Here is a 27,955-nt window from a genome sequence, read left to right as displayed (position 1 = left end):
CCCGACCGATTGGATGTAGATTGTGTGGTGATTGGGCCCTTTTTTGCCTGTTCTGATCCAATCCCGATCGGATGCGTGGCCCCACGGGTCAATTGGTCGTTATTCAGATCCTACCTGCAGCAGGTAGGATCTGAATAACGACCATACACCCAGGTGCGGGTCGCGATCGGAACCTGCTCACGGTGCACATCGCGTGATTGTGAGCGGGTCGCCCTGGTGTGTACCGGGCATTAGATAGATAGATATGAGATAACAAATAAAGAACCGGAGAACCACAAGTACAGTTAAAGCAGCTGTATAAGTGAGTGTGTAAAGCTCCCTATATTAAATGTGTACAAAAAGAAGTATACAGCGCTAGGGTTTGACTGAATAAAATAGGCTAACACAATTAACCAATAAAGTACATTTATTATACACCAATAAACAAAACAATTAAAAATATTGTCTATAGAGAATTCTCATAAAATTGGGGGAAAAATTATCAAAAAAATGGTAAGTATTGCTCCAGTGAATAATGGCTATGCTCCAACATTGAATAGTTACCAGATGTAGAATTTGATGGCATTTCTCCTATATTTGGAGGAGATTTTTAAGAAGATCCCGGAGAATTGTCCAGCATTTGGATCCGGATTAACTCAGTGAAAATAGCAAGGTTTCTGCAGGTTAGATGGTGTCAGTATACCCAACTGGATCTCTGCATCAGAAACTGAGACTGGGGAATCCTGTAAGTTGTTAAAGCCGGTCGGGGTGGTCTGGTAGCAGGTGCAACTCGAGCAGAAACGAAAGGGAGCTCAACGCGTTTCGACCTGTTTACACATCTTCATCAGGAGAACTACTGTCTCATAGATAGATATTAGAAAGATCATTTTTTATTATTAACAGTGTCTTATATAGCGCACACATATTCCACAGCGCTTTACAGATATGATGATAGATATGAGATAGATATTATATAGATAGATGGATATATATGGGATAGATGGATAAGATAGATAGATATGAGATAGATAGATATGAGATAGATATGAGATAGATAGATAGATATGAGATAGATAGATATATAGATAGATATGAGATAGATATTATATTGATAGATAGATATATATGAGATAGATAGATAAATATATAGATAGATATGAGATAGATATTATATAGATAGATGGATATATATGGGATAGATGGATAAGATAGATAGATATGAGATAGATAGATAGATATGAGATAGATAGATATATAGATAGATATGAGATAGATATTATATTGATAGATAGATATATATGAGATAGATATGAGATAGATAGATAAATATATAGATAGATATGAGATAGATATTATATTGATAGATAGATAGATATATATGAGATAGATAGATATGAGATATATATGAGATAGATAGATAGGAGATTGATATGAGATATATATATATATATATATATATATATATCTGAGATAGATATGAGATAGATAGATATGAGATAGATATGAGATAGATAGATAGATATGAGATAGATAGATATGAGAGAGATAGATAGATATGAGATAGATAGACACATATGAGATGTATAGATAGATAGATAGATATGAGATAGATAGATAGATATGAGAGAGATAGATAGATATGAGATAGATAGATATGAGATAGATAGATATGAGATAGATAGATATGAGATAGATAGATATGAGATAGATAGATATGAGATAGATAGATATGAGATAGATAGATAGATATGAGATAGATAGATATGAGATAGATAGATATGAGATTGATATGAGATTGATAGATATGAGATAGATATGAGACAGATAGATAGATATGAGATAGATAGATATGAGATAGATAGATAGATATGAGATAGATAGATATGAGAGAGATAGATAGATAGATATGAGATAGATAGATAGATATGAGATAGATATGAGATAGATAGATGAGATATATCTATCTCATATCTATCTATCTATCTATCTATCTCATATCTATCTATCTCATATCTATCTATATCTATCTATCTATACATCTCATATGTGTCTATCTATCTATCTCATATCTATCTATCTCATATCTATCTATCTGAGATAGATAGATATGAGATAGATAGATATGAGATAGATAGATATGAGATAGATAGATAGATAGATAGATATGAGATAGATAGATAGATATGAGATAGATAGATATGAGATAGATAGATATGAGATAGATAGATTTGAGATAGATATGAGATTGATATGAGATAGATAGATATGAGATTGATATGAGATAGATATATGAGATATGAGATAGATATGAAATATATATATGAGATATATATATGAGATATGAGATAGATATGAGATATATATATATGAGATATGAGATAGATATGAGATATATATATGAGATATGAGATAGATATGAGATATATATATGAGATATGAGATAGATATGAGATAAGGTGTACACACGTATTTATTTAATTTGGATTCAATTTCACCTTCGATCTGCACTTTTGCATTTGATATTAATTGCGTTGATCACTGATGTACGCTCCTGCATCATCGCCGGCGTCGGCCGTTCATCTGCCTGTATTACATCCTGCTATGGAAAGTTATCCTCCCCCGGGAAATCGCTGGCGCGGGGGAGATACACCATAAGAGTGCCAACGTTCCCCGTGGTAAGATGTGACCGGCTGTATACCGTGCAGCCGATACGGTGTAGAATGGGCAGTTGTACGCCGCGCAGTGGCAGCGGCTGGTCTCAGGGCACCTCCCGCTGTAGAGACCAATAGCATCAAGCGGATGTAACAGCAGGTCCCCGGGTGCTTCCCGCTAATGGCAGCTGTTGGCGGTCTGATCACTGAGACCACAAACACAAAGCATTGATCCCCAGACTGGCGATCAGGGCCCCCGAGCGATGGCAATGCGCAGCCCCGTATATGTCCCTATCGCCAGCTAGTTGTCAGTGCATGCAGTCATATCGCTTATCAAGTGACTGCAAATCTCTCTGTGTGTACAGACTAAAGGGGCATACACACGGAAGGATTTGGGGAACGATCCAATCTCGTAAACGATTTCTTCACAACTCCTGGACGAACAATTTGGTGTCAAATACTCAGTGATTGTACACATGAATGACCGATCTTTACCGATGGTGGAGGGGAGTGGGGGCCAGTCAATCAGCTGTTACCATATCGGTTATCGTGCGTACACATGGGACATTATTCGGGTCCATGCGCACCATTGCATATTTGCAACTGTGTCCGATGTGTCCTATCTGCACCCGTGCATGCGCCAGCGGCCACGGCAAACTTGCACCCACCAGTGCGGGCAGTGGGCGCTGGGAGGTGGCAGGTAGTCGCGCCCATGGGAACACACAGCGTTTCTTGGGTGTTCCCATGACAACGCTAGGCCTTCCCATAAGACCCAGTGACGCAGGTGACATCACCGGATGTCAGCTTCCCGCCATGTTCCCCTCCAGAACACACACAAAACTAAGACACCTGAGGCTGCGAATGGATGCGAATCCGCCCTGTGAAGGGGGGGGGGGGCAGTGGCGTGTGCGAATGGCCGGCTTAAATTCACACACAGCGCTACAAAGTCATGTGAACCAGAATAACCTCCATTAAACTGGTCTGTCATCTTTCTGCCTGCATGAAAGATCAGACCTCTACTAACGAGCGGTGCGTACGCGCATCGCCATCGTTCATACACATGGAACGATTTGAATGATTGGTCGTTCTGATCGATCGGGAACGCCCACATTGTATACCAAATCATCCCGTGTGTACGCACCTTCAGCGACAGCGATGTACTTCATCCTGAACTAATACTCTACCTTTTATTGCTTAACTAAAATCGCTTAGAAAAGGGCAGTACATCGCTGTGCGAGGGGCGATGTGATGCGCGGCGCCCTGCGTCACTGTCGGCCAGTGTCACTCATCATGCTGTATTTCATGCTGGATAAATCTAGTGACATCGCCGGTCAGGGTGAGTGTTCTCACCGGAGAACATGGGCCCTGACAGATAACTCAGCACACAGCGCAGATAGAATGCTGACACAGCGCTGACACGTCGCTGACACGTCGCTGTGCGCTGAGCGATCTTGCTGAAGCGTTCCGAGTGATCTAGCATTGCCCAGAACGCTCAGCAAATTCCCCTGTGTGTACGCCCCTTAATTTAGTTGTCCAGTTAACTAATTGGAAGCTGATGTATATATATTATATCAGTGCAACAGTGGTCACATTCATAGAATAACTCAACGAATAGTGTAACAGAGTGAGCGCAAGTTATATAAGTATATTTAATTGCATTTATTAAGAAATCCTGCGCCTGATTTTCTATAAGAGATAAACAGAAGATATATATATATATATATATATATATATATATATATATATATATGTTCAGCAGATTTGTTAGCAATGCTTCTGTGAATAGTGCACAATAATGATGTCATTTCCGTTGGTCTCTGGTTGTTACCATATTCCAGTGAGAGTCTGTCACACATCCCATACCTTACGAAGGGGTTGCTATAATATCCCATTAATCAGGGACACATAAGTGACGGCTGTGACCTTGAGTGATGGGACACTATGGCAGCTAGGTGCGTGCAGGTATCATCCCGTATCATAGAGAGGGGCTCAACATAACAAGAATCCCTGTAACCCGCCCCCTATATACTGGCAGCAGCGCGATGGACAGCGGGTGATGCGTTCAGTGTGCCGCAATGATATGGTGCGGCGCATTAAACCTGATGATGTCACCATCTACTGCAGGTACGCGCATATCGGACGCACACACACACACTGCTCGATATGTGCCTGATTGAGCGATAGGTCTGATCTGGCGGATGGCACCGATATATATCGCTCCGTGCGTACCCAGTTTGCGCAGGTGTAACACTTCATTCTAGCAGCAGGGCTGGGAGGAGGCTCTCTGCATGGACCGGGGCCCCCCTGGAATCAGGATGGGGCCCCCGGATTAATATGCCACACTTAGTGCTCCATATAGTTAATTTAAATCATTTTTAATAATCAATAATAACTCTCGTCAGCCCAAAATGCTGCCACTATTGTACAGCACTACAGAATATGGGGGCAGCCCAGCAGTTTACCTTGGTGTTGGGCTTGCCCCCAGCGCAGCGATCGCCGGTCCTGGCGGGGAAATCTGCGGTCCCGTCACTTGGCGATGATGTCATCTACAAGCGCCGCCCCTGTTTACACTGCTGGTTGGCAGCGCAGCGTAAATGGGAAAAATCCCGGATCCGACCTGGATTGGAACCGTGTTCCAAATACCGGGTCAGACCCGGGATTTTGGTGTAAAAGGGGGATAACTGATAATAAATAATAATTGAGCGATTTATGTAAAGCAAATGATATTTATAATCCAGATTAATTCCGAGGCCTGGCTGGAGCAGCGATCTCCGGAGGCTGGGACTAGGAGAGGCCGGTGACCTGCACTCAGGCAAGGTTCATGCACTGCGCCCCGGAAAGGTCTCTTCCCCCAGCTGCCGGTGTGGTGGAGCTGGCTGGTGTCTTTGGGCTGGAGCAGGTTGCTAAACAAGTTAATTAGATCAAGGAGATGGGTCCTGTCTGCAGAATGAGAGACCCAACTGTCAGCCGGCTGGAGTTGTGAAGAATACAAGAACTTAATGCAATTAGGTTTCTTTCCCCCTATAAACTAATTAGACAACAATCTGCCACGAGGACTCTTTCCTGCATGTGAGCGGGAGGTTGGGGAGGGGGCTGTGGTGGGGGTCACCGTGCTCAGTACATCTGGAAGTTCACTAATGCGATGCCGGAGATAATACGCTGTCACAGAGCGCAGGGGCCTCATCCCCGGCCGAGCTTACGTATAATAACCACAATATTATTTATCTGGCACTGTTCTCCCAATAGGACTCAAAGTGCGGCCGTATAAGAGATTAGGGGGCGGTCGTACGCGCGATTAGGGGGGCGGCCGTATGCGCGATTAGGGGCGGCCATATGCCCAATTAGGGGCGGTCGTATGCGCGACCGTATGCGAGATTAGGGGCGGCCATATGCGTGATTAGGGGCGGCCGTATGCCAGATTAGGGGCGGACGTATGCGCGATTAGGGGCGGCCGTATGCCTGATTAGGGGCGGACGTATGCGCGATTAGGGGCAGCCGTATGCCCAATTAGGTGCAGCCGTATGCCCAATTAGGGGCGGCCGTATGCGCGATTAGGGGCGGCCGTATGCGCGATTAGGGGCGGCCGTATGCGCGATTAGGAGCGGCCGTATGCCCGATTAGGGGGTGTCGTATTCGTGATTAGGGGGGTCGATTCGTTATTAGGGGCGTTCGTATGCGCGATTAGGGGGGTCGTATGCGCGATTAGGGGCGGTCGTATTCGTGATTAGGGGCGGTCTTATTCGTGATTAGGGGCGGTCTTATTCGTGATTAGGATCGGCCGTATGCGTGATTAGGGGCGGCCGTATGCGCGATTAGGGGCGGCCGTATTCGTGATTAGGATCGGCCGTATGCGCGATTAGGGGCGGCCGTATGCGCGATTAGGGGCGGTCTTATTCGTGATTAGGATTGGTCGTATGCGCGATTAGGGGCGGTAGTATGCGCGATTAGGGACGGCCGTATGCGCGATTAGGGGCGGCCATATGCGCGATTAGGGCGGTCCTATTACGCTCTCCCTAGTGCCTAACCCTCCTCTAGTACATAGACCTCTTACTCACAGATGTGTATGAGATATTAGGATGAATGAAGAGATATTAGGATGAATGAAGTGTTGTACATTACTGTGAGGTACCCTGACCCCACTCTGAGCTCGGTGCTGTACAGTGCGCAGCACAGGTCAGGCTCAGCACCCACAGCATACACAGCGCACGTATATACACCCCGGACTCGGCCGCATGCCAGCCAGTTACTGCATGCGGACAGGGATTTCATTAACACCCTTATTAACAAATGATATCCCTCCCTCCCCAATGTTAATTTTCATTAGTGGCAGAACATTTCTGTGTCATATTAGCCAATGCAATTTCTTGTAGCAAATCCAAAAATATTGCAAATCCGATACAAACCTGATTATCCGGATGGGATCAGATGCTAATCGGATGGGGAAGAGTCTGTGGCGGGCAGATGATGGCCTCCGGGGACTCAAATAAAGGCAGCTTCCTAGGAGAGATCAATAACGTATAGGCTGCGGAACCATCTCTAAGATTGCAAGCTCCTATGGGCCAAGCCTGCTGCACGCTGTGAGTAATACAGGAAAGGAGAACCAGAGGAAATCATCTAACATAGGCCACTTATATATTGCTCATTACGGCATCGGCTCCCTCAGTAATTATCGTGCACCGACAGAGAACCATTACTGGGTCATTGTCTACGGTTTTTGTAATTTAACTTTGCTAAATGTTTTCTAGTGACCCTTAAAGGATGTATTAAACGTGATCATGGTGATCCGTTCTAGGTCGATCAAAAATGTTTCCACAAAGAGCGCAAGCTCTTCAGACAAGAGAATTCCTTCCACAGGTGTCTCGGAACTGAATTTGAGAAATGCCCAAATGTTTACACAGGAGATAGTATCTCTGGCCTAATATTACCACAGTGCTTCTTAATCAGACCTTCAATGTGGCACAAGATGTCATCGGTGGTGGTCATGCTGGCCTGTCCGGGACGCTGCTCATCCTGAACATGTGCCGTTAACCAAAAGGCCGCAACCCAAACATGTTCTCATGACATTACGTCCTCACCGTAACACCTGGACAAGTTGCGAATGACTCTCTGCTGCTGATGTGGCCATCATACCCAGAAATGTGATCACACTACACACCTCAGTATGTGACCATGTGTCTGCCTGCCCGGCCATCTCACAGCTGATGCTGGAACAGTATGGATGAGATGAGGCCTAATAGCCGGGAGTGATCAGGAAGTATAATGATCTTGATGCCTCCAAACTTCTCTCTCTCGTCATCGTACCATGGCTTCCTCTTCTCATCACTGAAATGATCACATGATCTGTTCTTTTCCCATCTTAGTTTCCATCTTCATCCTTTCCATACCTTGGTCACACTTCTCTTCCAAGGTTGCGTTCATCAAGCATGAACTGATTGCCTCCATCTTGATACATTCACCTCTCTCTACCCTCTCCGGGCTTGTCCAAGCTTTCTCTCATAGCAACAGCACACTCACTTCTGCCTTGGACTTAGCTGCCCCGGCTTACATTTCAATGGTTCTCGCCATAACCCTAGCATTAAAAATGAACCACTTTCCATCCAAAAATGCTCTTGTGGTGCAGAATGGCACCGGTGGAAATCTTGCGAACACTGACTTTCTCGGTTTGAAATGTATTTTCTCTTCTACAGCTACAGCCTTAGTTCTTTCCAAGTTGTCCACCGTCTTGTTTCCGTGACCCAGTGTGGGTCAGAAGTCTGTGCTCTTCACTCATTTTCCCCCCCTTCCACTTGACCTAATCCTCTCACACCACCTCGCTCTTCTGACTCTTGCCCCCACACTTCAACCTGTCCCTTTCTTTTGGAACATTCTACTCCTCCTTCACACATGAACCTGTCTTGACCATCCTCTCAAAAACCTACTATGACCCCTACTCTCTGAAACTACCAACCTATTGCTCCTCTTATTCACCTCCAAGATTCTCAGGTAGTTTATCATACGATCAAACCAAAGCGCTGAGAGATTACGCATAAATATATATTTAATACTGCATCACCAGGTACTAATTCTTGGGTACGTAAAAGAGCGAATAGTGGACACTGCGGATAAGCTGATGTAATTATATGTAATTGTCCATTCTGGTATAGAGCATTGTCTAATTGGACATAAACCCTAAAATCAATGGAGTACAAGTCCAGCTATTTTTGAAATGTTTTACCAGTTCTGTGTTACTGATCCTTTAGCAATAAGTTGGTCACCTCAGTTTAAAGCTCCAACGTAGCGAAATAAAAAAACAGGAACCTGTTCCATAGAGGTCCCCGTATTAAGGTAGCGCTGTCAGTATAGATTACATGTCACACCTTTCAGCCTGAGGAAATGGTCAAGGAGACCATGAAACGCATTGTTATTTTCTGCTGAGGAGACAAAGAATATTTCCTAAAACAGGACGCTCATTCCCGTAACCCCAATTTTATAAATTATTATTTATATATAATCCAAAATATATTACCATATGGAAATGAGAGAACTCTCCAGCAAATGTAAAGTTAGATAGAAGTCAATATATAATTTTTTAAACTTGATAGAATTTTTTACTGAAACATTTTGCTTAGGTTCATAGAATTATTTATTGGGGATTATATAAATTGTGGATGTATGGGCTGGTAATAGTAATACCTTCCTTATCGCACCGACGTGTTGCGACGTGACAGGAAGGGCATACTCGCCACAATACATGTACACCAGCCCTGCATGTTACTGCAAATACACCTGTGTCTTGTCATGCGGGGCAGGTGGAGGTACTCACGGACTGTATCAAACCGAATTACCCAATTTGTTTGAGAACTGTTTCCAGCTGTAAAGTACAACGGAACCTGCTGCGCTACATAAGAAACTTCATAAATAAAAAATAAAATCTCTACCAAAATGTACTGAAGCTGGAACTTGTGTCTGAGTCTGTTTCCCGAGCCCAGCACCCGTCCCCTGACAGAAAACAGAGACAGATGACACATAGATAGAGCTGTGGCCGGGGGCAGTGACAGCGCTGGGACGCGGCGCAGGGCAGCAGAAGGGATTTGTGTTGTCCCTGCCACAGCCCAGAGTCTCCCAGACATGTATCCGGAGATGAATGATCCGACAACACTAAATACACACAGAATAGTCTCTCAGATTTACTCCATCATGAAAAAAACTCTTCAATAATTAACCAGCGAACACGCGTGTCATTTTATTCCCGGTTCCAGACGCATAGATGCCGCGCTTTATTTATTGCGCCGCCGCACTGTCAGCCCTGACACTCTGCGATAAGCCATCTCATCAATTGTAAATATTGCATATGTAATAGCTCTGCCTTGTGCAAAACACAAATATAAACATAAACCAGCGGCTCGGGAAGCGCCGCCGCTGATGGAAAGCTATACATACATTTTAGGATTAGTAACGCAGCATTTCATTCTGTGACTTGCCAGATGCAACAAAGCGCTGGGTGATGTCATACTGGCCGAGATGGCACTTCATCCATGTGTAGGACCAGGGCGGGCGCAGCGCAAGATTTGCGGGGGCCGGATCAGGATAGGTTACAGAGATTTAATATTATTATTTATACACCTGTCAACATGGACCTCCAATTAGACCAAAAATTGCCCCATCTTTCCCTTGTGACCCTGACCTTGTATCAGTCTGTGTGACCAGTCCTAGAACCTGCCCCATCTCTCTCTCTGACCCAATGTTCCATGTCTCAGTCTGTGTGACCAGTCCTAGAACCCGCCCCATCTCTCTGACCCAATGTTCCATGTCTCAGTCTGTGTGACCAGTCCTAGATCCTGCCCCATCTCTCTCTGACCCAATGTTCCATGTCTCAGTCTGTATGACCAGTCCTAGAACCTGCCCCATCTCTCTCTGACCCAATGTTCCATGTCTCAGTCTATGCGACCAGTCCTAGAACCCGCCCCATCTCTCTCTGACCCAATGTTCCATGTCTCAGTCTGTGCGACCAATCCTAGAACCTGCCCCATCTCTCTCTGACCCAATGTTCCATGTCTCAGTCTATGTGACCAGTCCTAGAACCTGCCCCATCTCTCTCTGACCCAATGTTCCATGTCTCAGTCTGTGTGGCCAGTCCTAGAACCTGCCCCATCTCTCTCTGACCCAATGTTCCATGTCTCAGTCTATGTGACCAGTCCTAGAACCTGCCCCATCTCTCTCTGACCCAATGTTCCATGTCTCAGTCTGTATGACCAGTCATAGAACCTGCCCCATCTCTCTCTGACCCAATGTTCCATGTCTCAGTCTGTGTGACCAGTCCTAGATCCTGCCCCATCTCTCTCTGACCCAATGTTCCATGTCTCAGTCTGTGTGACCAGTCCTAGAACCCGCCCCATCTCTCTCTGACCTAATGTTCCATGTCTCAGTCTGTGGGACCAGTCCTAGAACCTGCCCCATCTCTCTCTGACCTAATGTTCCATGTCTCAGTCAGTGTGGCCAGTCCTAGAACCCGCCCCATCTCTCTCTGACCCAATGTTCCATGTCTCAGTCTGTGTGGCCAGTCCTAGAACCTGCCCCATCTCTCTCTGACCAAATGTTCCATGTCTCAGTCTGTGTGACCAGTCCTAGAACCTGCCCCATCTCTCTCTGACCTAATGTTCCATGTCTTAGTCTGTATGACCAGTCCTAGAACCTGCCCCATCTCTCTCTGACCCAATGTTCCATGTCTCAGTCTGTGTGACCAGTCCTAGATCCTGCCCCATCTCTCTCTGACCTAATGTGCCATGTCTCAGTCTGTGTGGCCAGTCCTTCAACCTGCCCCATCTCTCTCTGACCCAATGTTCCATGTCTCAGTCTGTGCGACCAGTCCTAGAACCTGCCCCATCTCTCTCTGACCCAATGTTCCATGTCTCAGTCTGTGTGACCAGTCCTAGAACCTGCCCCATCTCTCTCTGACCCAATGTTCCATGTCTACGTCTGTGTGACCAGTCCTAGAACCTGCCCCATCTCTCTCTCTGACCCAATGTTCCATGTCTCAGTCTGTGTGACCAGTCCTAGAACCTGCCCCATCTCTTTCTGACCCAATGTTCCATGTCTCAGTCTGTGCGACCAGTCCTAGAACCTGACCCATCTCTCTCTGACCCAATGTTCCATGTCTCAGTCTGTATGACCAGTCCTAGAACCTGTCCCATCTCTCTCTGACCCAATGTTCCATGTCTCAGTCTGTGTGACCAGTCCTAGAACCTGCCCCATCTCTCTCTGACCTAATGGTCCATGTCTCAGTCTGTGTGACCAGTCCTAGAACCTGCCCCATCTCTCTCTGACCTAATGTGCCATGTCTCAGTCTGTGTGGCCAGTCCTTCAACCTGCCCCATCTCTCTCTGACCCAATGTTCCATGTCTCAGTCTGTGTGACCAGTCCTAGAACCCGCCCCATCTCTATCTGACCTAATGTTCCATCTCTCAGTCTGTGTGACCAGTCATAGAACCTGCCCCATCTCTCTCTGACCCAATGTTCCATGTCTCAGTCTGTGTGACCAGTCCTAAAACCTGCCCCATCTCTCTCTGACCTAATGTCCTATCCTGCCTCCGTTCCTACTTATCCTATTGTTTTTCGTTCGTCCACCCACCTATTTAGTAGGGTCCTCCTTCCTCACGTACTCACCCTACCTCTTTACCTCACCTGTGCTCCTGTCCTGTTCTTCCCTTCCTCTACTTCATCTTAAGTCTCCTTGACAATTTTGACACCTACTTCTGAACTGATGCTGATTTTAGTTCTACCAGCTATACCCCTATTCATACTGTATTTTTCAACACACCCTGTACGTTACCTTGTAATTTGTTTTTTGTTTGCTATGTACGGCGCTGCGGACACTTTGCGGTGCCTTATAAATAAACGTACAACAACAACAATGCTCCATGTCTCAGTCTATGTGACCAGTCCTAGAACCTGCCCCATCTCTCTGACCCAATGTTCCATGTCTCAGTCTGTGCACCCAGTCCTAGAACCTGCCCCATCTCTCTCTGACCCAATGTTCCATGTCTCAGTCTGTGTGACCAGTCCTAGAACCCGCCCCATCTCTCTCTAACCTAATGTTCCATGTCTCAGTCTGTATGACCAGTCATAGAACCTGCCCCATCTCTCTCTGACCCAATGTTCCATGTCTCAGTCTGTGCGACCAGTCCTAGATCCTGCCCCATCTCTCTCTGACCTAATGTTCCATGTCTCAGTCTGTATGACCAGTCATAGAACCTGCCCCATCTCTCTCTGACCCAATGTTCCATGTCTCAGTCTGTGCGACCAGTCCTAGATCCTGCCCCATCTCTCTCTGACCTAATGTTCCATGTCTCAGTCTGTGTGACCAGTCCTAGAACCTGCCCCATCTCTCTGACCCAATGTTCCATGTCTTAGTTTGTGACCAGTCCTAGAACCTGCCCCATCTCTCTGACCCAATGTTCCATGTATCAGTCTATGCGCCCAGTCCTAGACCCTGTCCCATCTCTCTGAGCCAATGTTCCATGTCTCAGTCTGTGTGACCAGTCCTAGAACCTGCCCCATCTCTCTCTGACCCAATGTTCCATGTCTCAGTCTGTGTGACCAGTCCTAGAACCTGCCCCATCTCTCTGACCTAATGTTCCATGTCTCAGTCTGTGTGACCAGTCCTAGAACCTGCCCCATCTCTCTCTGACCCATTGTTCAATTTCCCAGTCTATGTGACCAGTCCTAGAACCTGCCCCATCTCTCTCTGACCCAATGTTCCATGTCTCAGTCTGTATGACCAGTCCTAGAACCTGTCCCATCTCTCTCTGACCCAATGTTCCATGTCTCAGTCTGTGTGACCAGTCCTAGAACCTGCCCCATCTCTCTCTGACCTAATGGTCCATGTCTCAGTCTGTGTGACCAGTCCTAGAACCTGCCCCATCTCTCTCTGACCTAATGTGCCATGTCTCAGTCTGTGTGGCCAGTCCTTCAACCTGCCCCATCTCTCTCTGACCCAATGTTCCATGTCTCAGTCTGTGTGACCAGTCCTAGAACCCGCCCCATCTCTATCTGACCTAATGTTCCATCTCTCAGTCTGTGTGACCAGTCATAGAACCTGCCCCATCTCTCTCTGACCCAATGTTCCATGTCTCAGTCTGTGTGACCAGTCCTAAAACCTGCCCCATCTCTCTCTGACCTAATGTCCTATCCTGCCTCCGTTCCTACTTATCCTATTGTTTTTCGTTCGTCCACCCACCTATTTAGTAGGGTCCTCCTTCCTCACGTACTCACCCTACCTCTTTACCTCACCTGTGCTCCTCTCCTGTTCTTCCCTTCCTCTACTTCATCTTAAGTCTCCTTGACAATTTTGACACCTACTTCTGAACTGATGCTGATTTTAGTTCTACCAGCTATACCCCTATTCATACTGTATTTTTCAACACACCCTGTACGTTACCTTGTAATTTGTTTTTTGTTTGCTATGTACGGCGCTGCGGACACTTTGCGGTGCCTTATAAATAAACGTACAACAACAACAATGCTCCATGTCTCAGTCTATGTGACCAGTCCTAGAACCTGCCCCATCTCTCTGACCCAATGTTCCATGTCTCAGTCTGTGCACCCAGTCCTAGAACCTGCCCCATCTCTCTCTGACCCAATGTTCCATGTCTCAGTCTGTGTGACCAGTCCTAGAACCCGCCCCATCTCTCTCTAACCTAATGTTCCATGTCTCAGTCTGTGCGACCAGTCCTAGATCCTGCCCCATCTCTCTCTGACCTAATGTTCCATGTCTCAGTCTGTATGACCAGTCATAGAACCTGCCCCATCTCTCTCTGACCCAATGTTCCATGTCTCAGTCTGTGCGACCAGTCCTAGATCCTGCCCCATCTCTCTCTGACCTAATGTTCCATGTCTCAGTCTGTGTGACCAGTCCTAGAACCTGCCCCATCTCTCTGATCCAATGTTCCATGTCTTAGTTTGTGACCAGTCCTAGAACCTGCCCCATCTCTCTCTAACCTAATGTTCCATGTCTCAGTCTGTGCGACCAGTCCTAGATCCTGCCCCATCTCTCTCTGACCTAATGTTCCATGTCTCAGTCTGTATGACCAGTCATAGAACCTGCCCCATCTCTCTCTGACCCAATGTTCCATGTCTCAGTCTGTGCGACCAGTCCTAGATCCTGCCCCATCTCTCTCTGACCTAATGTTCCATGTCTCAGTCTGTGTGACCAGTCCTAGAACCTGCCCCATCTCTCTGACCCAATGTTCCATGTCTTAGTTTGTGACCAGTCCTAGAACCTGCCCCATCTCTCTCTGACCCAATGTTCCATGTATCAGTCTATGCGCCCAGTCCTAGATCCTGCCCCATCTCTCTCTGACCCAATGTTCCATGTCTCAGTCTGTATGACCAGTCCTAGAACCTGTCCCATCTCTCTCTGACCCAATGTTCCATGTCTCAGTCTGTGTGACCAGTCCTAGAACCTGCCCCATCTCTCTCTGACCTAATGGTCCATGTCTCAGTCTGTGTGACCAGTCCTAGAACCTGCCCCATCTCTCTCTGACCTAATGTGCCATGTCTCAGTCTGTGTGGCCAGTCCTTCAACCTGCCCCATCTCTCTCTGACCCAATGTTCCATGTCTCAGTCTGTGTGACCAGTCCTAGAACCCGCCCCATCTCTATCTGACCTAATGTTCCATCTCTCAGTCTGTGTGACCAGTCATAGAACCTGCCCCATCTCTCTCTGACCCAATGTTCCATGTCTCAGTCTGTGTGACCAGTCCTAAAACCTGCCCCATCTCTCTCTGACCTAATGTCCTATCCTGCCTCCGTTCCTACTTATCCTATTGTTTTTCGTTCGTCCACCCACCTATTTAGTAGGGTCCTCCTTCCTCACGTACTCACCCTACCTCTTTACCTCACCTGTGCTCCTCTCCTGTTCTTCCCTTCCTCTACTTCATCTTAAGTCTCCTTGACAATTTTGACACCTACTTCTGAACTGATGCTGATTTTAGTTCTACCAGCTATACCCCTATTCATACTGTATTTTTCAACACACCCTGTACGTTACCTTGTAATTTGTTTTTTGTTTGCTATGTACGGCGCTGCGGACACTTTGCGGTGCCTTATAAATAAACGTACAACAACAACAATGCTCCATGTCTCAGTCTATGTGACCAGTCCTAGAACCTGCCCCATCTCTCTGACCCAATGTTCCATGTCTCAGTCTGTGCACCCAGTCCTAGAACCTGCCCCATCTCTCTCTGACCCAATGTTCCATGTCTCAGTCTGTGTGACCAGTCCTAGAACCCGCCCCATCTCTCTCTAACCTAATGTTCCATGTCTCAGTCTGTGCGACCAGTCCTAGATCCTGCCCCATCTCTCTCTGACCTAATGTTCCATGTCTCAGTCTGTATGACCAGTCATAGAACCTGCCCCATCTCTCTCTGACCCAATGTTCCATGTCTCAGTCTGTGCGACCAGTCCTAGATCCTGCCCCATCTCTCTCTGACCTAATGTTCCATGTCTCAGTCTGTGTGACCAGTCCTAGAACCTGCCCCATCTCTCTGACCCAATGTTCCATGTCTTAGTTTGTGACCAGTCCTAGAACCTGCCCCATCTCTCTCTAACCTAATGTTCCATGTCTCAGTCTGTGCGACCAGTCCTAGATCCTGCCCCATCTCTCTCTGACCTAATGTTCCATGTCTCAGTCTGTATGACCAGTCATAGAACCTGCCCCATCTCTCTCTGACCCAATGTTCCATGTCTCAGTCTGTGCGACCAGTCCTAGATCCTGCCCCATCTCTCTCTGACCTAATGTTCCATGTCTCAGTCTGTGTGACCAGTCCTAGAACCTGCCCCATCTCTCTGACCCAATGTTCCATGTCTTAGTTTGTGACCAGTCCTAGAACCTGCCCCATCTCTCTCTGACCCAATGTTCCATGTATCAGTCTATGCGCCCAGTCCTAGACCCTGTCCCATCTCTCTGAGCCAATGTTCCATGTCTCAGTCTGTGTGACCAGTCCTAGAACCTGCCCCATCTCTCTCTGACCCAATGTTCCATGCCTCAGTCTGTGTGACCAGTCCTAGACCCTGCCCCATCTCTCTGACCCAATGTTCCATGTCTCAGTCTGTGACCAGTCCTAGACCCTGCCCCATCTCTCTGACCCAATGTTCCATGTCTCAGTCTGTATGACCAGTCCTAGAACCTGCCCCATATCTCTGACCTAATGGTCCATGTCTCAGTCTGTGTGACCAGTCCTAGAACCTGCCCTATCTCTCTATGTGGCCTGTCCTAGAAGCTGCTCCATCTGTTGTCCCACGTCCCAGCTTCTGCGACAGCCCTAGATCCGGCTACATCCCTGTACATTGGTTTCTTTGCCTCTGTGAGACGAAGCATTTAATCCTCTGGGATGTCCCTTCTGCACAGGCCCCGCAGGCTGCTCTGCAATAAAATTCTAATAAATACAAGATATACATCACCCTCGACATTAACACTTTACTTAAAGTTCAGCATCATCAATACTAGCCAATTAAGGGTGGGAGGAAGCTGGAAGCCCCTCGTCCTCACTGATTTCTTTCTTCTGGCTAAATTAATGATCATCCCTCATCTCAGTGCCGTCATGTGCACAAGCTGTGCGGCTGCACAGCCACCGAGCCCAGAGACAGAGAACCAAACTCTAATGACAATGCACAGACACTACGGCATGATACACACTGAGATAATAACAGGCCGTCAGGCCACAGCCCTTATACAGTATGTACTATATATATATATATATATATATACATACACTGAGATAATAACAGGCTGTCAGGCCACAGCCCATATACAGTATGTACTCCGTATACGCAGCAGGAGAACTATGGAATATATATATATATATATATATATATATATATATATATACACACACACACACACACATACACACACTGAGATAATAACAGGCAGTCAGGCCACAGCCCATATACAGTATGTACTCAGTATACGCAGCAGGAGAACTATGGAATATATATATATATATATATATATACTCCCAAGTACTGCAGCACTCCAGTCTTGGGGGCCCATTTATCAAGTAACATTTGCGGCTAAACCCCCGAAAACACCTGTTTTCGGGGGTTAACCGCAAATATTATGTATCACTGAAATGTATTAAAGGGGACCACAGCAGGAATCTCCGATCCCTGCTGCGATCCCCCCCTGCAGCGCCACCGGACGCATCCCCCATAGGTTTCTATGGGGGATGCGAAGCTGCCCGATGTATCAACATCCGGCAGCCCGGCACCGCACCCCTGGGCTATCGCCATTCTGTTATGGCGATAGCCCATTGTAGCCTATGGCTACACATCGCAACTGCCCGAGCAGGGCAGTGCGATCAGAGAGGTCGGCGGGGGTCAGCACATAACCGCGCATGCGCAGACCCCCCGGCTTCCGGGTCAGGGCTTCGCAGGGATGGGCTCCTTTCGGAGCCCTGGCCCTGCGTCCCCATAATGATACATCTCGGCGGTATCAGATGATACCGCAATGCGATGCCCGGCGATGTCATCACGCCGGCATCGCAATATAATGATAAATGCGCCCCTTGGTATTATGCCTCCGTCTCAGTGAGACAGAGGCATAATACCAAGACTGGAGTGCTGCAGTACTTGGGAGTATATGTGGCTACGTTTTGTATGCTGACTGCGGGCACCCGTCAAGGTTGCGTTATTGAAAGTGGCTGTGCCGGACCATTCTGCTAATATAAATATATATATACACACACACACACTCTGAGATAATAACAGGCAGTCAGGCCACAGCCCGTATACAGTATGTACTCTGTATACGCAGCAGGAGAACTATGGAATATATATATATATATACATACATATACATACATACACACACACTATATCTATCTATCTATCTATCTATCTAATCACCGACCAGGCACCAAACCTGACCCATCACCAGGGACTTTCTACAATAGTCTACCTCTGTAACAGGCCCCTGGTATTAATTACCTCCCTTTACCTGAGCAGGTGTCTATGCCCCACCCTCTTCATGAGCAGGTGTCAATGTCCCTCCTACTTCAGGTGACTATGCCACACCTTCTTTCTGATCAGGTGTCTATGCCCCTCCCTCTTTATAAGCAGGTATCTATGCCACACCCTCTTCCTGAGCTGGTATTTATTACCACCCTTTTCCTGAGCAGGTGTCTATGCCCCTCCCCCTTCATGAGCAGGTGTCGATGCCCCTCCCAGGAATAACTGAAACAAGCCAGTAAGTGCAGAGTTGGGTCTCTGTAGAACCTTTAGAGCCCTTGTTGCCGCAGTGACTTCAACTTAGGGGTCATTGGGGCAGATGTATGAAGCCTTAACAAGAGATAAATCCAAGTGTGATAATGAGAGATAACCGTCCAGCCAATCACCTGCTAACTGCCATGTTACAGCCTGTGTTTGAAAAAAGTCAGTAAGGAGCTGATTGGCTGGATGTTTATCTCTCCTTATCACCCTTGCATTTATCTCTTGTTAAGACTTAATACATCTGCCCCACAGTTCTAAGCCTTGCAAAGAGATAAAGTGGATGGAGATCAAGTACTGACCAGCCAGCTCCTAACTGCCATTTCTGGGCCATCGTCACGAAGAACTTACAGGATAATGAAGGATGTTGCTACTTGCCTCCTATGAGGCGTTAGCAGGAGAATAGTGGGACGCAGAAGCGGCTGGGCAGTTGGGGTCACTCACTGCCGCTATGGAGACGAATAGCCGTGTACCGGGGGATATCTGCTGTTTATCAAGCCTATAATTAGCGGTGGGGAATTAATATGTTCTGTTGGCCTGAGCTGAACTTCTGCTCTGTTACCCTGGTAATTGTCTATCGCTGTGTAATTACACCAGAGTCTATCCGCAGTATCCTGGCATGGCACGTGGAACAGCGCCAGGGCCACGGAGAGAGCGTCCTGTGCCTCGCCAGCCATTGCCGGCCTCATATATGGATCATAGAAGATGTCTACATGAGTTTTGTGTCAATGTCGACACCTGGGAAATAGTGCACCACGCACCCTCCCTTGGCCCTAGGCCAGGTGCCACACTCTGCTTCCGTCGCGCTCGGCACACTGGACCGTTCACAATCGTAACAACAAATGAAGAAAAAAAATACGAAAAACTAATGTTAACCTTTCCATGTGTCAACAATTGCCACTTCAACCTGTTGGCTATGTCGACCCATTACCCAGATCCCCCATGACCACAGCTGGGTTGGGAATACACTGTACTGTACACAAACAAGGTGGGCACTTTGTGAGCAGTGATATCGGTGTCTATGTACTACGCCTCAGGGAGTGATAAAGTGGAGAGAATTATCAACCAATCAGCTCTTAACTGTCATGTCACATACTCAATGGCAGTTAGGAGCCTATTGGTTGGTAGTTTCTCTCTCCACTTTTTCCCTCCCCAAGGCTTTAGTACATAGACCCCAATGATTGTAACATGAATCATTCAAAATATTTCAACATTATTTATCTCTAGTTCTGGATGACCCCAGGATCCCCCTGCATATATGGGTTTTATACGAGACCAATGAATGCAGACTGGATGCTTGAGGCGAGAGCTAACAGGATGATCTGCAGGAGTTGTGGCTGACAGCGCTGCGCAGGGATTCGCACAGGACAGGACGCGGCATGCACTGCACAGGGATTCGCACAGGACAGGACGTGGCATGCACTGCACAGGGATTCGCACAGGACAGGACGTGGCATGCACTGCACAGGGATTCGCACAGGACAGGACGTGGCATGCACTGCACAGGGATTCGCACAGGACAGGACGTGGCATGCACTGCACAGGGATTCACACAGGACAGGACGTGGCATGCACTGCACAGGGATTCGCACAGGACAGGACGTGGCATGCACTGCGCAGGGATTCGCACAGGACAGGACGTGGCATGCACTGCGCAGGGATTCACACAGGACAGGACGTGGCATGCACTGCGCAGGGATTCGCACAGGACAGGACGCGGCATGCACTGCACAGGGATTCGCACAGGACAGGACGTGGCATGCACTGCACAGGGATTCGCACAGGACAGGACGTGGCATGCACTGCACAGGGTTTCGCACAGGACAGGACGTGGCATGCACTGCACAGGGATTCGCACAGGACAGGACGTGGCATGCACTGCGCAGGGATTCGCACAGGACAGGACGTGGCATGCACTGCACAGGGATTCGCACAGGACAGGACGTGGCATGCACTGCACAGGGATTCGCACAGGACAGGACGTGGCATGCACTGCACAGGGATTCGCACAGGACAGGACGTGGCATGCACTGCACAGGGATTCGCACAGGACAGGACGTGGCATGCAATGCGCAGGGATTCGCACAGGACAGGACGTGGCATGCACTGCGCAGGGATTCGCACAGGACAGGACGCGGCATGCACTGCACAGGGATTCGCACAGGACAGGACGTGGCATGCACTGCACAGGGATTCGCACAGGACAGGACGTGGCATGCACTGCGCAGGGATTCACACAGGACAGGACGTGGCATGCACTGCGCAGGGATTCGCACAGGACAGGACGCGGCATGCACTGCACAGGGATTCGCACAGGACAGGACGTGGCATGCACTGCACAGGGATTCGCACAGGACAGGACGTGGCATGCACTGCGCAGGGATTCACACAGGACAGGACGTGGCATGCACTGCACAGGGATTCGAACAGGATGCGGCATGCACTGTACAGGGATTCGAACAGGATGCGGCATGTACTGCACAGGGATTCGAACAGGATGCGGCATGCACTGCACAGGGATTCGCACCAGACAGGACGCAGCATGCACTGCGCAGGGATTCGCACAGGACAGGACGTGGCATGCACTGCACAGGGATTCGCACAGGACAGGACGTGGCATGCACTGCACAGGGATTCGCACAGGACGTGGCATGCACTGCACAGGGATTCGCACAGGACAGGACGTGGCATGCACTGCACAGGGATTCGCACAGGACAGGACGTGGCATGCACTGCACAGGGATTCGCACAGGACAGGACGTGGCATGCACTGCACAGGGATTCGAACAGGATGCGGCATGCACTGTACAGGGATTCTAACAGGATGCGGCATGTACTGCACAGGGATTCGAACAGGATGCGGCATGCACTGCACAGGGATTCGCACCAGACAGAACATGGCATGCACTGCACAGGGATTCGCACCAGACAGGACGCAGCATGCACTGCACAGGGATTCACACAGGACAGGACGTGGCATGCACTGCACAGGGATTCGCACGGGACAGGACATGGCATGCCAGTGGCAAACGCAGGATTTTCAGAAGGGGGTTTCCAGAGGGGCGGAGCAAAGCACGGAGATGGACAGTTAAAGTATTATAGATAGACCAAATGTATATAAATAATAATATACATATATATATATATATATATATATATATATATATATATATACATATACAGCAGTGTAGACCCCTGGGCATAGCAATGTATTGGGGCCCCTACCGATCCTCCAGCGGTAGGGGTGGGGGAAGCTTTGATGTCCCACAGGTAGTAGGGGGTATTATATCAACCGCTCAGCATGTAGGGCCTGGATCAGTAATTTCCACTAATTGCCCCTTTACGGCACAGATGGTGGGAGATGGAGTGGGAGAAGGGGGCATTGGGCTGAATGAAGGGGCCCTGATACATAACTTCCAGCAGTGGTGCAAGTAGAATTTTTTTCTTGGTGGTACTGATAGCCTCGACCAAAAATGGGCGTGGCCATGTGTCATGAGGGGGCGTGGTCACACAAAGCTAGAGGAGTGACTAAATGACAATAGTGGCGTGGCATCAGGAGACAGGGAATAAGAAACAGGGAATGACTGGGGGTGGGTTGGCTCTTGCTTGGGGAAGAGCCAGGCAGCTTGTGCTTACAATTGTGGAGCCTGCTCTTCATGCTGTCGGTGCCGCTGATGCCTGTCAATGTGAAAGGCTAAATCAGCAGTAGCCGGTAGTTGCATACAGCACCAATCATAGCGCTGGTTGGGCGAGCTGCGGATGCATTATATTTAGACTTAAAATAAAAATAGAATTGACAGTGGGTCAGGGGGTAAGTGGTACTGCGTACCTACAACATATTTCTTACAGGTACTCCGTACCACGCCGTACCCCCTTACTTGCAACACTGACTTCCAGGGTGGTAGAGGATGTTTAATATGCAGAGGAGGGGTGTATAGTGGAGTGGGTTTATTATTCATAATTTTCTGGTGGGAGGACAGCTTGCTTGACTGCAGATATCTCCAGTTCCCAGAAATAGATTTTTTAGATTTTAATGGAATTAAAAACTAGAGAATCCCACCTACCAAATGGTGTTGGGGACTAGGGGATCAGAGTTCAGGAGGCAGAGCAATCTGCCAATGAGTATATAAAACTACATGCCAGGTGTGTGGAGCTGGAGCAGTAACCAGCTGCTCGAAGGCTGATATCTCTGGTTCTGGGAACAGTAGAGACAAGCTACTAGTGTCCATCAAAGGGGGAGAGTCCCAGCTTTTGGAATATATCCTCAGAAAAACTCTAAGTCAGACAGAACCTGAAATATCTGACTTGGAAGAGCAATTAACAGGCTTGGATGGGGACCACTGCTTTGAAGTCAGATATCTCCGGTTCCCAAGGGCCGATTTTTAAAATTCTTGTACCCATGGAAAGAGGAGACCCTCAGCTTTCAGCCTAGGGCCCTTAGACTCCTGGGGGGGTTTATGGGTACTCAGAAACCCCCCCTGCGTGCACTACTGCATGCACTGCGCAGGGATTCGCACAGGACAGGACGTGGCATGCACTGCGTAGGGCTTCGCACGGGACAGGACGTGGCATGCACTGCACAGGGATTCACACAGGACAGGACGTGGCATGCACTGCGCAGGGATTCACACAGGACAGGACGTGGCATGCACTGCGCAGGGATTCACACAGGACAGGACGTGGCATGCACTGCGCAGGGATTCACACAGGACAGGACACGGCATGCACTGCGCAGGGATTCACACAGGACAGGACGTGGCATGCACTGCGCAGGGCTTCGCACGGGACAGGACACGGCATGCACTGCACAGGGATTCACACAGGACAGGACGTGGCATGCACTGCGCAGGGATTCACACAGGACAGGACGTGGCATGCACTGCGCAGGGATTCACACAGGACAGGACGTGGCATGCACTGCGCAGGGCTTCGCACGGGACAGGACACGGCATGCACTGCGCAGGGATTCGCACGGGAAAGGATGTGGCATGCACTGCGCAGGGATTCGCACCGGACAGGAGCAGCATGCACTGCACAGGGATTCGCACCGGACAGGAGCAGCATGCACTGCACAGGGATTCGCACAGGACGATGAGAAAGGATGCAGCATGCACTGCGCAGGGATTCGCACGGGGCAGGACGCGGCATGCCCTGCGCAGGGATTTGCACAGGACAACGGGACAGGATGCGGCATGCACTGCGCAGGGATTCGCACAGGACAACGGGACAGTATGCGGCATGCACTGCACAGGGATTCGCACAGAACAGGACGTGGCATGCACTGCGCTGGGATTTGCACAGGACGCGGCATGCACTGTGCAGGGATTCGCACAGGACAGGAGCAGCATGCACTGCGCAGGGATTCGCACGGGGCAGGACGTGGCATGAACTACGCAGGGATCCACACAGGATGCGGCATGCACTGCACAGGGATTCGCACCAGACAGGACGCGGCATGCACTGCACAGGGATTCGCACCAGACAGGACATGGCATGCACTGCACAGGGATTCGCACAGAACAGGACGTGGCATGCACTGCACAGGGATTCGCACGGGACAGGACAAGGCATGCACTGCACAGGGATTCGCACGGTACAGGATGCAGCATGCACTGGGCAGGGATTCGCACAGGACAGAACACGGCATGCACTGCACAGGGATTCGCACAGGACGACGGGACAGGATGCGGCATGCACTGCGCAGGGATTCGCACAGGACAACGGGACAGTATGCGGCATGCACTGCACAGGGATTCGCACAGAACAGGACGTGGCATGCACTGCGCTGGGATTTGCACAGGACGCGGCATGCACTGTGCAGGGATTCGCACAGGACAGGAGCAGCATGCACTGCGCAGGGATTCGCACGGGGCAGGACGTGGCATGAACTACGCAGGGATCCACACAGGATGCGGCATGCACTGCACAGGGATTCGCACCAGACAGGACGCGGCATGCACTGCACAGGGATTCGCACCAGACAGGACATGGCATGCACTGCACAGGGATTCGCACAGAACAGGACGTGGCATGCACTGCACAGGGATTCGCACGGTACAGGATGCAGCATGCACTGGGCAGGGATTCGCACAGGACAGAACACGGCATGCACTGCACAGGGATTCGCACAGGACGACGGGACAGGATGCAGCATGCACTGGGCAGGGATTCGCACAGGACAGAACACGGCATGCACTGCGCAGGGATTCGCACAGGACAACGGGACAGTATGCGGCATGCACTGCACAGGGATTCGCACAGAACAGGACGTGGCATGCACTGCGCTGGGATTTGCACAGGACGCGGCATGCACTGTGCAGGGATTCGCACAGGACAGGAGCAGCATGCACTGCGCAGGGATTCGCACGGGGCAGGACGTGGCATGAACTACGCAGGGATCCACACAGGATGCGGCATGCACTGCACAGGGATTCGCACCAGACAGGACGCGGCATGCACTGCACAGGGATTCGCACCAGACAGGACGCAGCATGCACTGCACAGGGATTCGCACAGAACAGGACGTGGCATGCACTGCACAGGGATTCGCACGGGACAGGATGCAGCATGCACTGCGTAGGGATTAGCATGGAACAGGACACCTCATGCACTGCACAGCGATTCACACAGGACGACGAGACCGGACACGGCATGCACTGTGCAGGGATTTGCACGGGACAGGACACGGCATGCACTGCACAGGGATTCGCATGGGATGACAGCACAGGACACGGCATGCACTGCGCAGGGATTCACATGGGACAAGGCGCGGCATGCACTGCACAGGGATTCGCACCACACAGAACATGGCATGCACTGCGCAGAGATTCGCACCAGACAGAACATGGCATGCACTGCAAGGGGATTCGCAGGGGACAGGACGCTGCATGCACTGTGGCTGTAGAGTAGGAGTGAGGCAAAGAAACAGTGGACCTGACCTGCAAGGGGTGGGAGGAGTTGCGCCACTTTTCAGTCACATGACTTGACGTCTCCATCCCCACCGCCCCAGAGGCGTCAGGAATCAGACACTTTCCGATAGCGCCTCCCCTCACTAGTATGGATGGTTTAATGGTTATAGCACAGCACTGAGGTCATGGGTTCCACCCCACCATGGCCCTAACTGTGGAGTCCGTATATTCTTTAGAATCCGATTAGCAGGTACTTTATCTCTCTCCAAGCTGTGAAAAATAGAAACATAGAATGTGACGGCAGATAAGAACCATTTGGCCCATCTAGTCTGCCCCTTTTTTACCCTTCAGGTAAACTCAACCCTTTTTAATCCTTATTTCTGTGTAAGGATATCAATATGCCTATCCCAAGCATGTTTACACCACATCTGATGGGAGGCTATTCCACGTATCCACTACCCTTTCTGTGAAGTAATCCTTCCTCAGAGTTCCCGACAGATAAGGACAGAATAGCCTCTTTATCGTCTAGCAGAGCATTTGCGTGTGTGACGTCGCTGCTCTGCCATTGTCTCTCTCTGCAGAGCACGTTGGGCCTGCTCTAATCACATTACGGCCCCCTCCGCACGGGGCTAAGGGCTGCCGCTAATTGAATTGCTCTCGTCACAGGCTGAGGTTTCTCCCCTCCGGACGCCGCCTGCTTTATTGTTTCTGGGCCGGTCCAAGCTGCCACATTTATTTGATCTGTCACAAGGAGCCCTCTCACCCCGCGCTGGTGTTTGCTCAGAGGCACGACGGCCCCGTCCTGCCGCACAATTACAAACAAATAAAACAATCTGGGACCTTTTCTATTATTTATTTATATATTCCGGCAGCGGGCTCCCCGCGTTCCTGCGCGCACAACCGGGGGGAGCGCGAGCTCCGTCTGCTATGCCGCGTGTATGCCCCATTATATATGTGTGACTCGTGTACCAATATATTAATTTGTTATGGTAATGATGCCATTTATTAGAGTGCAAGCTCCTGCGAGCAAGACCGCTTTTTCAAGTATCTGAATCAGGGCCGTAACCACCAGTTGGCCAAGATGGCAGTCACCAGCCATCCCCAAATAGTAACGCACGGGAACACCGGCTCCGCAAGTGACCCTTTGCCCAGAGATACGGGCTCTGGGTTCAGCATCAGAGCCTCCATGTTGTTGTAGCCCAGAAGTGCAGTGTGACATCATCACGCAGCCGTGTGTACGATTTGGCGCGATGCGATACTGATCGATGTAGTATATCAGCAGCCATTGCAGACTGCACGCAGCTTACAAGGAGTCTTTGAAACCCGGTGTTAGAAGATTGTCAGCCTTTCAGCCAAGGACCCCCGCAGGCCATCGACAATGACAGTGCAATGATACTGCAGCATTTAACTCATTTGCTTAAACTGTGGTCTGGGGGCTGCAGCTGGTGAATTAACATTGTAATGCAATTTGGGCTGTTTGTTGGAGAATCAGTGCTCAGCAGGACACCCGACCACTGCGGGGAGGGGGACACAATGATATGGGAGGGGGGTTACTGAAAAGCTGACGGGGCCTGTTCACCCGTTTTCCAGTGTCACATAACAAATGGATGGGAAAGTAATTGGGGTTAGGGATAGGGGGGGGGGGGGGGGGGGAGAACATATGTTCCAATTAAGTCATGTTCCCAATATAAGTTCTTGCACGTAAGAATCTGGTCCTAGAGGGCAACGTCACGTTCTACCTGTGACTGGCCTCTAATTAGTATCAGAAGCGGACTACACACCTGAACTGCCCAGCGGTTATCGAACACCAAAACCGGTTGTAACCGCCAGTGTGTCCCAGCGTGCCTGGCCTGTGACATGCTGAAACTTGTAGTCCTCCACTACACCCCAGAAGGATCACATCACATACTGATCTTCATCTTGCTTTAGCTGACATCTCCATTTTATAAATACACCCCTCGGTATCCGTACGGAGGCCTGCCAATGGTGCGGACTATAACTCTCATCAGATTCTCACTGTGTGTATAACAAGGACGACCAGACTCATCTTATGTCCGAATCAGGAGAAGAGGGTCATTAAACAGAGCGGTAGAACAAGACGCCCCCTCCTGCCCGCCATGGGATCGTGCAGCTAGATCGGGGGTGGGGGGCTGATAAACGGAGGCCTGGTGTG

General features: G+C 49.2%; 1 long non-coding RNA gene across 1 annotated transcript; it reads right to left on the bottom strand.

The window, feature by feature from the left end:
• Positions 1–388: 388 nt before the first annotated feature.
• On the bottom strand, positions 389–10,547 carry LOC146058302 (uncharacterized). The gene is made up of 2 exons (XR_014469847.1): positions 5,093–10,547; positions 389–835 (listed from the first exon to the last, which is right to left on the bottom strand). It is a non-coding gene; the product is annotated as an uncharacterized LOC146058302 (long non-coding RNA).
• Positions 10,548–27,955: the final 17,408 nt, after the last annotated feature.

The sequence above is a fragment of the Crinia signifera genome, chromosome 2 (genome assembly GCF_055691185.1).
Source record: "Crinia signifera chromosome 2, ASM5569118v1, whole genome shotgun sequence".
Lineage (NCBI taxonomy): Eukaryota > Metazoa > Chordata > Amphibia > Anura > Myobatrachidae > Crinia > Crinia signifera.
The sequence above is the reverse complement of the archived record's forward strand: the minus strand, read 5'-3'. Positions and strand labels throughout refer to the sequence as shown.